This window comes from Elgaria multicarinata, chromosome 2 (genome assembly GCF_023053635.1).
Source record: "Elgaria multicarinata webbii isolate HBS135686 ecotype San Diego chromosome 2, rElgMul1.1.pri, whole genome shotgun sequence".
Classification (NCBI taxonomy): domain Eukaryota; kingdom Metazoa; phylum Chordata; class Lepidosauria; order Squamata; family Anguidae; genus Elgaria; species Elgaria multicarinata.
Window position 1 is genome coordinate 94,232,819 of NC_086172.1, and position 16,828 is coordinate 94,249,646.

Genomic DNA, 16,828 nt, shown 5'->3' on the forward strand with positions numbered 1-16,828 from the left:
GAGGTGGTGTGGTTTTTCTTCTGCTGTCGATATTTATCTGTTCCTTTCAAGAAAGGGAGCTGATTTTGTCAGGAAGGAATTTTTAGACCACATTGAGCTTGGATACAATTGGACCCCTCTGGTTCGCCAGTGGTTATGGTCTTTTCATATATCCTGAAAGAGTTTTCTCCCAGAATGCTAAGTGGGAAGGTAGGTTGTGTGTTTCAAACGATTAAAGTGAGCATTCAAGGTTAAAAGCACTTCAGGATTCAACTTGTGCTAATTTATTATGTGACTTTTGTGCCCAGAATGAGCTCTTTTTCCTTCCATTGCCAATGTTTTAATACAAACATGAGAAAACAAAACTGATATTTCAGTATGCAGTCTAGTAGCATCTGTAGCAATTGTCTTGTAAAATGCTGCTTTCTGCTGCCAAGCACCTTACAGCCAATTTTAAGATACCAGGTGTGAGAGAAGTCATGTTATGGATCCTTCATCAGGCAAAGAATGCAAATGGCTACTGGGTGGTTCCTTAACAGAGTTAAGGCAGCTTTCCCCAAGCTGGTGCCCTCCAGAAGTGTTGGACTATAATTCCTATCATCCCCAGTCAGCACAGCCAAGAGCACCAGAGTGGGGAAAGCTGGGTGAGGAGCTGGGTTGTCTTGGTAGGAATCTGACGAGGGACAATCATGGCTGTCCAAAGGCATTTTGCTGCCTGAGGCAAAGGGCAAGATGGTGTCCCTCTCATGTTCTGACTGGACTGGCAGATAAATCTTCAACACTGGTGACAGGACAGTGCACCTGAGGGCAGAAGACTTAGTGTTTGTGCCCCAGGGCAGGCTGTGTGGCAAAAATGGCGCTGCCATCTAACACCTTGCCCACTTCCCTATCTGCTGCCTGAGGCAGCTGCCTCATTCTGCCTAACGGTAAGGCCAGCCCTGGGGGCCGTGGATTCACAGTTCGTAGCTTGCTTGCTGTTAGCCTCCATGTATGCTCTCCTTGTACATTTGGAAATAAATAAACATTACAGAACAGTCAACGCCATTGACCTCTCCTTCCAAAGAATGCCAAGCCCCTGGAATTTCTCACCACTGAGGGAAACATACAATAACAGTGTTGTGATGGGCTGCCTCAAATACGATTCTGTGACATTCTCCTCTGTGTATCGTGAAAGATATCACAACCCAACTGTGCCTTGCAACATAGCTTATAACTTGGAAGCACTCCTAGTAATCCTATAGCAACCTGGCAACTCTGTGACAAGTTTATATCTTCCCAAAGAAGTGGTGATCATGCAACATTAGGCAAAAGGCCTTAAAATATATGCCAGATACTGTCAAGGGCCTAGCTACTGGCTTCTTTTGTAGTCACACAAGTCCTACTGCTGGTCAAACACGTTTATTATGCAGACTAAAGACAGATCAGCATTGCCTTAGGCTAGAGATGCAACCCACATGCAGAAATCAGGAGCAGACTTCACCGGCTGGCTTGGCATAATAAGGACCTACATAAGTTGTAGTTAACTGCCTCAGGTTAGAGCACTATGAAAGAGAGTTGCAAGAAAACTGCCACTGACCCCACCCCACCCCCCTAGCTGTCCTTTCCCAACCTGAGGAGGCTAACCTAGCTCGCCCTCAAGGTGGGTCTTTCTAGAGAGTCACTTCTCTGGCTGCCAGCCTCTTGGAGCACTTCAGGAAGATCAGGGGTCTGGAAACAAAGCCCTATGAAGAGAGACTGGAACAACTGGGCATGTTTAGCCTGGAGAAGAGAAGATTGAGGGGAGACATGATAGTACTCTTCAAATATTTAAAAGGTTGTCACACAGAGGAGGGCCAGGATCTCTTCTCGATCCTCCCAGAGTGCAGGACACAGAATAACGGGCTCAAGTTAAAGGAAGCCAGATTCCAGCTGGACATCAGGAAAAAATTCCTGACCGTTAGAGCAGTGCGACAATGGAATCAGTTACCTAGGGAGGTTGTGGGCTCTCCCACACTAGAGGCCTTCAAGAGGCAGCTGGACAACCATCTGTTAGGGATGCTTTAGGGTGGATTCCTGCATTGAGAAGGGGTTTGGACTCGATGGCCTTGTAGGCCCCTTCCAACTCTTCTATTTTATGATTCTATGATTTGCAGTTGCTCCTCCCTTCTCATGAGACGTCTCACTCTCAGGTCTCTTACTGCCAGTCCCTCTGCCTTGTTAGGATACTGCATTGTCATAGTTTCACAGCCCCCTAGGAAGCTATTATCCAAATGATTAAACTGCAGCTGGGGATCTTCTCCCCTGTCATTGTTATTGTCAGTGAACTCCTGCTTCTGCTAGCGTGGCACTTCAACAGCACCTTCCCTGTCCCCATGTGATTCAGAATCGGTTCCCAGCAGAGATGCTTGGCCCAATCCTTTCAGATACATGGTGTTGCAGTAGCCACCTAGTAGTGGCAAGGAGTGCAAAGTATTTTGCACTGTATAAGCTAGGGTTGGACAACCTTCCAACCCCCCGAGGGCTCACGTGGCAGTGGTTGGTTTGTCAGGGGCTGCATGCCAGTGGTGCGTGGGAATGATCCCCACGTGCACCGTCCTGTTTGGCAGGCTGGTGGGAACATATTTTACATAGGGAGGATGACATTGGGAAGGTTCATTCCCACATGGTATCCTCAAGAAAATTGTACTCTCTCCACCCAATGGGAATTGCTTCTGGGAGTGCAATTTGCCAGTAGTGGCTTGGGCATCTGTGGCATTACCCCACAGTTCTGTTCCCTTAGGTATGTCTGGATTTGTATATCTAGTGAGTCCAGAACATTGGACTGAGTGGGTGTGGCTGATGATGCTGTGAAAGGGGGGAGGAGTATAAATGGGGGAATCTAGAGCTTGAGGGTTGGTTGGGAGTGTCAATTAGGATTGTCAATAGTGTGGAGAGTAAAGGGAGATAAGATTTTAAGAGACTTAAGATTACTGTTTTTATTAAAACTAGTAGATTAAGTAGGCTAACTTGAATTTGAAGTAACTAAGATCTGTTAAACAAAAATAAACATTTTATTTTGTTTTGTTACCTCAAACCACATGTCTCCTTGGCTTTATCGCCTGCTCTACAGTTACTATCATAAACACCTTATATATATTACATACACAGTAAAATCTTTTCAGATTCTAGCCTTTATCCTCTCCTATGAGGGAAAGGTTGTGTTTTACCCTACCCTTAGGTTGTTCAAGTGGTGGCGCTTGGCTTGAGGAGGGTTTGTGTGCGACAAGGCCTGGTGTGTGAGGCCTGTGTCGTGACAGCATCCAATGTGGCTGCACTGATGGCCTGAGGGCCACATGTGTCTCGTGGACTGCTGAGATGTGCTTATAAACATTGCTGAAGAAGTAAGCTACTTTTTTCACTAATGGGAATTCCTGTGGCATAAATGGCAAGTGAGATTTAGGCTGAAAGTGTGGGTCTCCGTAGCATACCTGAGTCATTCTCTTGGATTCCATCCATAGTTCAGTTTGGTGGGTGGTTTTGATCAACTGAAGTGATGTTCCTCCATCACACCCTCAACTCTTATTACAGAAACTTCATAAACATAATGGCTTGAATTAATGCACTTTAGGGAACAGCATGGGGACTTGACTGCAATAGAGGCACACTTTGATTGGCATTTCTTCACAGGTTAAGTTGCATGCATTGATGAAGTTCATGCATCCCATATTCCCTTATGCAGGTGCATGCGAAGCTGTTAGTCTGTAGTAACTGAGGGATTAGGTGGTGTATATTGTCATTTGATTAAACATACTGATTAAATGGTGCACTTCACTAATCAAGCTGCAAAGTTAAGTAGCTAAAATGTAATACACTTTACTAATCAAGGTGCATTCATTGTTGAGCAAGCTGAATATTTTATAGGTGAGATTCTGGTGTGGCTTAGTTGCATTTCTTCTCACTCTCTATCATGAAAGCCAATCATAGGAGAGGAATGCGGAAGAGATGGGTGGACTTATGGATGACATGATATTTGAGGTTGGACAGATGAACACAAAAGAAGACAAAATTTCAACCTCAATTCAATGAAGTAAGATTATGACTGCACTACACAAGCCAGTAACACTGGGTGACTTAGGGTCAAAATACAAATAAGAAGCTGATTCCCAACCAGCTGCTGCAAGTTAACCCCCCCAACCCCCTCTACCACATTTAGTAGAACTAAATTGATGTTATAATGTCATACTGACCTCCTCCTCCTCGCTCCATATTATTGGCTACTGATGGCAGGGGAGGGTTGTGGGCCATTATGATATAACAAAGGGAGGCAAGCTTTATTAGAGTGAGAATAAGGAACTAGATATGTGATTGCCATTTTTGGTGGCAGCCTGTGCTTAAGAGTTGTGTCTACTTCTGCCCTTACACTTTTCAGACTGCCAGGGATGGCACAAGAGATTTTGCTGTCTGACTAGGCAAAGAACAAGATGGTGGCCAATCTCATTCCATGCACAAAAGCCAACAGAGGCCAGATCTACACATTGTGTCATATCAGAACAATCCCATCATGGTAACGCTATATCCCTGTTTCTCATTTATATCTCGCAGGACACACATTTGACATTTGTTGCGGTATTTTGGATAATGTAGAATAAAAAGCAGGAAATAACACTATGAAAGCAGTATATGGAATGTGTCCTGTGCCCCAACAGTTATTAGTGCAATACTGCTATAAAAAGTAGTGTAAATCTAGCCTGAATAGGCAGTAAAATATTTCTTCAATCCTGTTAGTAGGACAGCGTCCTCCGTTGCACTTGAAGGCAACAGGCTAACTTAAGGGGACACAGAGCAAGGCATATGGTGCACAGCACTCTCTTCCAATATTTCTCTCCCAGCATCTGCTTGCTGAGGTGACTGCTTCACTCTGCCTAACAATAGGGCCAGCCCTCAAACTGCTGAAAGAAGGCTGACCAAATCATAGGGAGGGCTGAAGGGTGGTGATAAATGAGGAGTTGCATCCTCCCCCAATATGCTAGTCCTGCCCCCCAACCCTTTCATAACCCTCTTGGAGTAGTAGGTAAGAAAAGTTCCTCTAAAATGGCTCTGTGAAGATACATTTCATGTAGGAAACCCAAAGGGGCTGCTTTGAGTTGCAAAACCAAACCTTATAAGGGGGCTTCTGTTTTATCTATGCTGCTTTGATAGAGGAAGAGCAACTTACATGACCTTTCTTCCTTTTCCAATCCAGTAGCTCACTGACCTTGTTAATAGGAAACTCAAAACAAAACACACAGAGGGAAAAACTGTTCTTTCTATGAAAATTCAAGAAGCAAATGTTAGTGGCACCTAGCATCGTATACCATTTCATGGGGTAGAAGAATCACTGTCTTTCTTCTAGTTCAAACTTCCCATCCTGGTGACCTGCCAATGTTTTGGACTACAATTACCAGCATTCCTGATCATCGACCCTACTGGGGCTAATGGGAGATGAAATCCCAAATGTCTGGAGGATACCACCTTAGGGAAGGCTGGTCATGAACTGCCATGAATGCATTACAGCGCTGTAAAAGACCAAAGGCTTGCTTCACATGCTTTGACCCACAACATTTGTCCTTTTTCATGAATTACAATGTGGAAGCATCGCTCATAGTTTTTTGGGGGAAATTTAATTAAATTTATATCCTGCTTTTCCACTGAAAGGCAGCCAAATGGAATTATTACCCATGCAGTGATCCACATGGTACCATGATATACCACTGGGTCCTTCTGTAAGTTTTAAGAAAGTGGGGGGAAACAATACTGTAAGATTCTAAATTATTATCTAAAACACCCATTTCCACTTAAAAAGTGCCAGCATGAGGAATTCATCAGCTGACATTGCAGAGATCCCTGTAAGAATGTAAGAACAGTGTCCAGCCAGATCCTCTAGGAAGCCCACAAGCAGGATTTGAAACAATTGCCCACTCCCACTGTTGCTCTCACCAATTGGTATTCAGTGGCAGACTGCCTTTGAATATGGCGGTCCCACATATTATGTGTTGTTCTTGAGATCATCATTGATGTTGCAAAAAATAAACAAGGCATGACAACCGCCCCCCCCCCCCCCGGAACACCACCCACCTTTTCCTTCCAAAAGTTGGAAGACCTAAAGACGTTAGTGCACAAGCTGGTAACTTCGAGGCTCGACTTCTGCAATGAAGTCTACATAGGGCTACCTTTGTGCCTAGTCCGGAAACTTCAATTAGTTCAAAATATGGTAGCCAGGCTTGTCACCGATACACCTAGAGGTGACCACATTACACCAGTTTTAAAATCTCTTCACTGGCTGCCAATTAGTTTCTGGGCGAAGTATAAAGTGTTCATTATCACCTTTAAAGCCCGACATGGTTTGGGTCCAGGCTACCTGCGGGATCGCCTTCTCCCATACAATCCGCCCCGCACACTCAGGTCATCTGGGAAGAATTTACTCCAGCCAACAAAAACAAGGCTGACAACTATTACCAGAGGACCTTTTCTTCTGCCGCTCCCAGTTTGTGGAATGACTTGCTGGGAGAGATTCGTCAACTTAACAGTCTTCCAGAATTTAAGAAAGCCATAAAGACTGATCTCTTCCAGCAGGCCTACCCGCTTGAATTTTAAGATACCTTTTGATAATGTGCTTCTTTTAATAATGTATTGGTTTTAGATGTTTTGATTAGTTATATGTATTTTATGGTGTTTGCATTTGTGTTGTACCCAGCCTTGATCTAGAGGGAGAGACGGGTAACAAATAAAACTATTATTATTATTATTATTATTATTATTATTATTATTATTATTATTATTAGGCACAGGCCAGTGTAGTAGGAAGAGAGCTAAGGACCCCCTGCCATCAGGATAGCCACTCACCAGACTACTCTCCTGCAGGGGCTGGCAACTCTTTTCTGTTGATGGCTGCATACCTCACAGGTAATCTTTTGGGGGTTGTCTCTCCATGGTAGGTAAGGCCAGGGTCAGAAGTGGGAGAGTTGTCCCTTTTCTCGTTCTTTTCTATTGCCGGGGTGGGACAGATCACTCTTGCCAGAGGTCAGAACTTATCACAAACAGAGGGCTTTTGGGAATTTGGCTGAGGGTCGTAGGTTACTCACCCCTGCTTTACACTGATCTCACTTTTGTACCCAGAGCTCCTTACATGGTGGAATTGGATGGGGCACAAGTCTTTCCCTCTTGGCCATCAGAAGTGCCAATTTAAAGAAACCCATGTGCTTTTTCTTTGAAATGTGGCAGTTTATGTATATGTGAATATGCACCTATGCACTAGGGGTGTGCACGGACCCCCGATCCGCTTCTCTTCCAGATCTGCAATTTGCAGATCGGGCCACTTTGCTCCACCCCGCTTCGCCTATAGTCCGCTACAAAGCTCCGGATCGGAGCTCCGCTTTTCCCCCCATAGGCTTGCATTGAAATCCAAAAAAGTCTAAAACTTTTTTTCTGTTAAAGTTAGAAACCTCAAGTTTGGCACCATGACACCTCATGGATGTATACACACGCATGCCAAGAATCAAGCCAATCCAAGCGTCCCCTGATTTTGGGGGAATTTATGAAAATCGGACACCCCATTTTCAGATGTGGACTGTTCTCCAACAATTTTACAGATAAAAAAGTTGGAAGTGGGCACCCTCACAGATGCCATCTAGATCCACAATCATGCCAAGCTTCAAGCAAACCCATCATCCCCTGATTTTTGGCGGGGCTTAAACCTCTAACGCACCACCCATAACCCCAATTCACACCCCTTTCGATATCTCCGTCAATTTTCACGTTAGAAACCTCAAACTCAGCACCATGATAGATTATCCATGGATACACATGCATGCCAAGACTCAAGCCAATCCCATCATCCCCTGATTTTTGGGGAATTTATGAAAATCGGACACCCCATTTTCAGACATGGACTGTTCTCCGACATTTTGACAGATAAAAAAAATTTGAAGTGGGCACCCTCATAGATGCCATCTAGATCCACATTCATGCCAAGACTCAAGCCAATCCCATCATCCCCTGATTTTGGGGGAATTTATGAAAATCGGACACCCCAGTATCTCAGGGATTTAAAGCTGCAGACAGCTCAATGGGGCCATTTCAAAGGAAATCCCAACATGCCATGAATTGGGGAGTAGAGATAAACCTATATGAATCTTCTTCCACACTTGAAAAATTGATTTGGAACTTCAAAAAGTCTAAGTGAGCGCAGGATGGACTTATCCCCTGAGTCAAAGCAAGACACACACAAACCATCCCTGCGAGGTGTGCAGGGGAGGAGGGAGGGAAGGCAGGCAGGCAGCAGACATTTCTGGGGGCATAAGGAAGTGAGCCAAGGATAGTTTCAAAGCCAGTAATGCAAACCATGCCTGTGAGGTGGGAGCAGCACAGAGAGATGCCTTTTCTTTTGCATCCCATGACTAGGAGGCTAGGAGGATAAGAGTAAAGCTTTGTGATCCTTGCTTCAGAGTTGATTGACTGCACTGTGATCACAGCCATTACTAAACAACAAAATAATAATGTTAATAGCAGTACTAATTAATATTAATAGCAACAACAACAACAACAACAACAACAACAACAAGAAGGAGTTGAACCACAATGAAAGCCTGCCTGACTTCACTGAAGAGGAAAAGCCAGGAGAGCTTGGGCTATGGGGTGTAAATATAAAATGGAAGAAATAAATAAATAAATAAATAAATAAATAAACAAAGGAGGGGTGGAATTAAAAGCAGCAGTGTTGCTGAATAAACAACAAGAAGAATTTTTTTAAAAAGGCTATATCTTTTACCAGTAAAAGATATACTGGTCTTTTACCAGTAAGAGGGAAGTGGACGTGCCCAGGGGGCGGGGGAACAGTGCCAATTTTGACTGGCCCTGTCTAGGGACCAGTCTTTAAGAAGCGACCTGCCCCTTCAACTCATGATAGGCATTAGTCTCCACTCGTTAACCTTTGGAGGGCTCTGATGACCCTCCAAGGGCAGGACACAGTGTGTGTGCACTGGGCACATCCACATGCCCTAGGGGACCTCATGCCCTTGCACCACATCTATTCTGTTGTTCACCAAGGTTAGGGTGGGTAGCAGTGCTGTGTTTCCTGTCTGTTATTTATTTGCTTAGTATATGATTTCAGGTTGTATTTGTGCATTTGGTGGGGCTACTGTTTTAAAAAACACTGGGAAAATCTGTTCAGACTAAGAAAGAGAAGTTTCCCAGTATCCCAAGTTACCCGTTTTGCCTATCCCCTCCTCCAACTTTGGGATCATGTGATCATGACTCTGCCTCTCAGCACTTCAAAAAGGTACCTCTCCCGCTTTTTTTACCCGATTTTTAAAAAAATTATAGCAAGCGAACCTCACCACGCAGAGAGCTGAGAGTAGGCTCAAAATGACCCCCAGCCACGACTCTCTAAGCACAAAAAGTTTCAGAAAGATAGCTTAAAAACAACACAGTTATCCCGTATTCTTTTCCACAATGCAATCCTATGGGCGAAATTTTCCAAAATGTCGATCAGATTGTGCCGCGAAAAGAGAAGCGCTCCGCCTATGGCCGCTTCTCTTCGCCATGCTTCTAAGGGTCCATGGTCTGCTTCTACTCCGCCTCTGGGCAAGGCGGAGCAGGCCAATTCGCTTCTGATTCTCCGCTTCTAATCGGAGCGGAGCACATCCCTACTGTGCACTATATGAGAGATGGGGCGGGCGGGCGGAGAGAATGAATCTGAATCTGACTCCACTACTCCACTGCAATATCAAGGTCTCCTTTTATAGATGTTTCACTCAGTATGCACTCTGGTATATCTTTTGTAAGCATAACAAGGTCCTATAAAAAATTAAAATTAAATGGCAGTTTGCAGAATAAAAGAAGCCACACTGTGATGATGCCTTGTGTTTTCTTTCACAAGTAATTAATGTGAATTAGAAAGATTCTATTGTAATTAAAAGTTTCTGTGCTGGAACGAATCATTTCAAAATTCAAAAGAAAGAGGCACTTTGTCCTTATGCATGTATTTATCTATTTTCCCTTAAAAGTGTAAATTATCCCCCCCATGTGATTTGATCCAATGTGCATGATTACTCTTAATTTGTCCCAACTTTACAGCAGCAACATGGGTGACTAAAACTCACCTGTGCTGTCACATGAAGTCCAAGTAAGTGTATTCATCTATCTGTCTGTCTGTCTGTCTGTCTGTCTGTCTGTCTGTCTGTCTGTCTGTCTGTCTGTCTGTCTGTCTATCTATCTATCTATCTATCTATCTATCTATCTATCTATCTAATTTAACCACCAAGACACCATATTTTGATCTGAAATTAGAATCTAATGACATTTTTACTGGCAAAAAACCTTAAAGAATAAGAAAAACTTCAAATGATGTAAATTACACACAGAATTGTGTTCCACTTGATTACTACTCAACATTTACATAGGGTTGCTAATTAAGAGTAAAGGTCAATAGGTTAAATAAGTCAGTTAATCAGGCAATTATGCAGAAGTGCCACAAGTGAAACATGTTAGAAAACCCTTGGGATCAATATGATATGCAAATCGATCAGCAAAGTATATACTATATGAATTCAAGTACTAAAACACGTTACACGATATTGGAAAACACAGTAGTTGGAACAGTGTGCACCCTGTCACTATAGCTAAATAAGCATAGTGTTGCTTCTGCTAATACATTTGATATCTGACTTCCAAATAACTTCTCCTCTCCTTTTTCTTGTTGAAATAATATATCTACAACATCATTTCTTGTTCTTCTTAGACTAGGCCACATTGTTTCAGTACTGAGATTCGCCTTCTGAACTTGTCACATTATAACACCCCAGATCAGTGATCTTTACTATTTTTTCAAGTGGGAGACACAAAAAATGTCAACGTGAGAGCCACATTCACCCACTACTAAACTTAACATGGCATAATTGAATGCAAAACTCACTTTAACTGGATGTGCGAAAGTTTCATCATTACTCCTTGACTTGATGCTCCCATAATTAAGATGTAACTCAAGAAGCACTGTCTTGTTAAGAACATAAGAACAGCTGTGCTGGATCAAGCTGAAAAGGGATGGTGGTAGACACTCTCCACATGCTTAGAAGTACACACTTGCGCCTGCACTGCGACCTGCCCAAGTCTTCTGGTGGCCTGCTCCATTCCTGCCATACTTTCCAAGGACAGGCTGGCAGCAGGGCCGCTTGGCAAGGTGGGGAGGGAGCATGGCTGGCTAGGGGTCTAGGTTAATTTCCTTGGCATTTTCCTCCTGTTTGTTTCCTCTCTGTCAAATTTAAATTGTAAGCTCCTTGGGGGCAGGGGCCTCCCCCCTTTTTCTTTTTCTTTTATAACTCTGCAGATTGATGGCACTACACAAATGGCTGCTGTCATAATGAAGTGTTGTGTTAGGAATGATGTTGCAGAAGTGAGATGTATCAACTAAAGGAAAGTAAGTTCGTTAAAGCAGTTAGTCACCACTACCTTTAAAGCATGACAAAGGAGTTTGATTGGAGGCATCTCATGCTCACCCTGTGATGCCTTCAAAAGAAGTGCTATTTGAAGCTGTTTGGAGTAGTTTGAATGTGATGTTATGGGAACAGGACAAATGGCAATTCATTCCCTTCCTCATCCAAGTGATGGACTCATTGGCAAAGGCATTAGGATTTCCTGCTGATAAGCACAAATACAAAAGGCATTGGTGTTTAGCAATGGAAATGATGGATACAGTGGTGCCAAGAGGCATTCTTTTGAGTCTGCTTTACTTTCTTCTCAAAGCTATGACTGAGTGACTGCCTTGGTATTAAGGTCCATTGTGCAAAACAAGGCTCTACCTCACCCATGCAATATTTGTAGGACAAAGAACTGTAAATCAGTATTTTCGTTTTTATTTTAAAGAAAAGGAATAATATTCCACAGTGTGGTGTTTTTGCCTAACATGACATTGCTTTATATCTTTCTTTGTATTTTACTTTTTGTGTCTATTTTTCATTTTCTCTCTGTCAGTTTCAGGTTGTGAAATCATCCCTTTGCATATCTATAAAATGTAGTAATAAGCAAATGTTATTAGAGGGGAAAAGGTGGTGTGACTATGTTCAATAGCATGAAATGCAACGTTCAGAATAGCAGAGCAGCTGCCAAGGTTTTCAGTAGGAGACAATGCTTTGATATACTATTGATCTCTCGAATCCACACTCTATATCCTCAGTTCACTATCTGTACTGTAGATAGGGGAAGGCAGTAGAGTCCATGGAGGAGCATGACTTATGAGTTCTGTTCCTAGTGAGAGAACCTCTTGTGCTATTTCTAGAGTGAAATGCTGGTCTGGGATTATGCAGATGTGCTCTATAAGCATGATCTAAACAGCTAACTCAGGTAGTGAAAAGGCCAAGGTTATTATCCCCTCCCCGAATGTTTCTATGCACATGGTCTCCTTCCAGGACCACTAACAGGCAGTGGCTCTGGAAGGGCTGGACTGTGGGGCAGAAGTTGGGGGCTCTGCTCTCTATAGGGTGGATCCCACAAATGCTGCATATAGGAGGGGAGAAGAAAAATGTCAGCCATTTTAAGTAAGTGAAGTAACTCATATTACTGTTGGTGTATGTGAGACCATTATGGTCTTAAATGACCTAACAGTACCATTGTCAGTAGGAAGAAGAGTGTGTACACTGCATATATCCAAATAGACAACAAAGATGCCATGGATATGCACATTTTCAAAACTAGTCTGATGCACAATTTCATTCGTTGCTGCCTCAATTACTTCCATTTTTTAAGCAGGACTTCAATGGGTCACTCAATGTGATTCACCAGATTTTTTTATTTATTAATAATAATACTTACATAACACTTAATATAATAAAAATCTCTAAGCAGCTTACATATAAATATTTAAAATCACATTTAGATAAAGTATTGGAAACAATTTCAACTACTACAATAACAGCGGCTCTTTGCGTCCTTCAATTCTCTTCTGAAGCCTAATCCGCCATCTCTCCCCGCCTCTCTGTCTGCTAATAACTTTGCCTCTTTTTTCAATGCTAAAATCCAAACTATCCGCTCTGATCTGGCCAGCTCTGCTCCTCTTCCAGTTCCTGTTCCTCATCTGCAAATTTCTCTGCGTTTCCTTCGGTCTCAGCGGATGAACTATCTACAATACTGCGCTCTTCGAAGCCTTCCATTTGTTCTCGTGATCCGATTCCTTCTCGCGTCTTTATTAATCTTATTCCTGCTATCCTCCCTTCCTTGCTTCATATTATTAATCTTTCTCTGTCCTCTGGTTCATTTCCTTCTGCTTTTAAACAGTCTACAGTCTCTCCCATCCTCAAGAAACCTACTCTTGATAGGCTATCTCTGTCTAACTACCGACCTGTCTCTTTGTTGCCGTTTGTTTCAAAGATCCTGGAGCATGCGGTCTACTCTCGCTGTCTTGACTTTTTTTCTAGTAACTCTGCTTTGGATCCTTTTCAATCTGGATTCCGTCCTCTGCATTCCACCGAAACAGCCCTTACTAAGATCACCAATGATCTCCTTACTGCCAAGTCTAAAGGCCATTATTCCGTTCTTATTCTCCTTGATCTAACTGCAGCCTTTGACACGGTTGATCATGATCTTCTCTTAGATTCCCTTCATGACCTTGGATTTTGTGGCTCTGTCTATAACTGGTTTGCCTCCTATCTAGCGGGTCGCTCTTTCAGCGTGTTGGCTAATGGCAGCTCGTCTTCCTCCTTTCCCCTTTCAGTAGGGGTTCCGCAAGGCTCAGTGCTTGGCCCGTTGTTGTTTTCCTTATACATGTTGCCCTTGGGCAAGCTTATTCAATCTCATGGCCTCCAATATCATCTGTACGCCGATGATACACAACTATATCTGTCATCTCCGGAACTTTCTCCTGATGTTCACGATCGTATCTCAGCATGTCTTTCAGATATCTCAGCTTGGCTGTTTCATCGTCGTTCGAAACTTAATATGGCAAAGACTGAATTGCTTGTTTTTCCTTCTAAACCTTCTCCTCATCTCTCATTCTCCCTTACTGTCAATGATGTTACGCTTACTCCGGTCAAGGAAGCTCGTAGCCTTGGCTTTATATTTGACTCCTCGCTCTCCTTTATTCCTCATATTGAGGCAGTAGCTAAATCTTGTCGTTTTTTCCTGTATAATATTGCCAGGATTTGATCATTTTTGTCTGTCTCTTCTGCCAAGACGCTTGTTCATGCGCTGGTTATTTCACGGTTGGACTACTGCAACCTTCTTCTCTCTGGCCTTCCTTCTTCTCACATCAGTCCGTTGGTTTCTGTTCACCACTCTGCCGCAAAGATCATCTTCTTGGCTCGCCGCTCTGACCATGTTACTCCGCTTCTGAAATCTCTTCATTGGCTTCCAATTCACTTCAGAATCCAATATAAACTTCTCCTGTTAACTTTCAAAGCTTTTCACGGTCTAGCTCCTTCCTATCTCTCCTCTCTCATCTCACACTATTGCCCTGCTCGTGCTCTTCGCTCCTCTGATGCCATGTTTCTCGCCTGCCCAAGGGCCTCTACTTCCCTTGCTCGGCTTCGTCCATTTTCTTCTGCTGCCCCTTACGCCTGGAACGCTCTTCCAGAACATTTGAGAACTACAAGTTCAATCGCAGCTTTTAAAGCTCAACTAAAAACTTTTATTTTTCCTAAAGCTTTTAAAACTTGATGTTGTGCGGACCTTATACTGTTAGTTTTACCCTACCCTGTGCCTTCTTACCCTACCATGTGCCTGTTGGCATTCTCTTCCCCTCCTTATTGTTTTACTATGATTTTATTAGATTGTAAGCCTATGCGGCAGGGCCTTGCTATTTACTGTTTTACTCTGTACAGCACCATGTACATTGATGGTGCTATATAAATAAATAAATAAATAAATAATAATAATAACAATACAAAGCAATACAAGAACAGTAAGATGTAGCAGCATATGTGCAATTAATTACAAGCCAGAGAAAGCTTTGGTAAACAGGTGCGTTTTCAGGGGACTTTTTTTAAACGTACCACATTTTCTGCCTCCTGAGTTGCATTTTAGTCATCTGGGGATCTGTGAGGCTGCTGGATCCCACCCTGAAAATTAAATGCACTTTTAAGTGTTTTAGTCTAGGGATGGGGGAGAAATTAGTTCAGTTCGCATTTGAAAGCAAACTCACCTAATTTCATTCTTTTGAACTACTACATGTACTGAATCTCAGCTATCTTTCAAAATTCACAGGTCTCCGAATTTTGCAGTGGTGTTCTCCAATCAAAAATGCATACCAAAATATAAATATTAGGGGAAATAATGTTAAAAATGCTTATGCATTTTTCTGCAAACATTTTTTTTAAATAATTCACAGTGTTGGGTATGAGTTAAACTCACATTTGGAGAAATTCTCAATGCCCGAGGTGAATTAAAGTAGGAACTGAGAAAATCTAAAATTGACAGATTCATCCATCGCTATTCCTGTCAAATGCTAAAGAAACCCTACCCTCAAGGTGTGTGTGTGTGTGTTTGGGATGAAAATTCAAGAGGTCACCTTTTTGTTTTCCCACTTCTCCCTTTTCCCTGCTGTTCTCCTTCCCATTTCACCCATGCCAGCCCCACCTTACATTGGGGCAGGGTGTAATAGGTGGGAAAGGGCTCCCTTTCACATGGAGTGGACCCATAAGGCCTCTCCTGAGGTTTAAATGAGGTGCAGTGTGCAATTTTCTGCTGCAGGTTCATGGTTTCCTAATTTCAAGTTCCATAATTCCCTGGCAATAAATGATGCTTTTATACATTACAATTCAGTCCCTCAAACTGCCCAGTTTCCCTACATTCTCTCATAACCCGGGACTTACCGGATAGAGTTTGTTTGTTTATTTGTTTATTATTAATACTTATATACAGTTAATATAATATAATAAAATTTCTAAATGCTTCATTTATAAATGTAAAAAATTACATTTAAAAACAATATTAAAAAATATTCCGACTACTACAACAACAGTTTAGCTCAGTGGAGGTTGGCAGTTTCAGTGGGGTGGTGAATCCGCTCCGATTTTCAGGTTGGATAGCTCCTTTAGAGGTCTGACTGACACCCAGAGTGGATCCATTGCCCCACTGACATTGGAGCCACCAGCCTCCACTAGTTTTGCTGCTTGTGCTGCTACATTTTTTTTTTGTGGGAAGTAACTATCTGTGTCATCATTTCTTAGACTGCTTAACAAACAAAGACAAGCCCTGATCGTCTCAGCCAATAATTAATTCTCTGACAAGGTAGTAGGTACTGCTAGTTGCCTTTTTCCTGACACCCAATTCTCTCCCTCTTCAGAAACTCCTAAATAATCACACAAACTCCCAAGTGTCATGCTCCGGAATTGACACAACTCTCCTTCAAATTCCATACAGTGATTTTCAACGATATTGCTGTCCTTTGATCTATCATTGGCCAGTATAGATGCCAGAAAAGCTCTCCAGGTTTAGGCCCAGATACCTACTTTGGGGCTTCAAAGAAGAGGTGAGCGTTATGAGGGCCCTGAATTATTCCCTGTCTTTGCTTAAAATTGGATTTGGATTAAAATTCTTCACTGAGTGCATAGTTAATCTATGGAATTCATTACTACAAGATAAAGTGATGGCCACCAAAACTGATGTCTCTAAAAGGGGGTTAGACAGATTCATGGAGGATAAGGCTGTCAATGGCTACTAGTCCTGATGGCTATATGTCACCTCCTGTATCAGATGCAGTATGCTTTTTAATACCAGTTACTAGGAAAATTACTCAAATTTTCTCTGTTATAAAACAAAAAAGGAAAAAGAAAGAAGCACAGCTGATTGTTTTTTAGAGACCTAACAAGACTTAATTTTATTCATGCAGAAGTATTAGCAAGAAAGAACTGTAAATGCTCATATA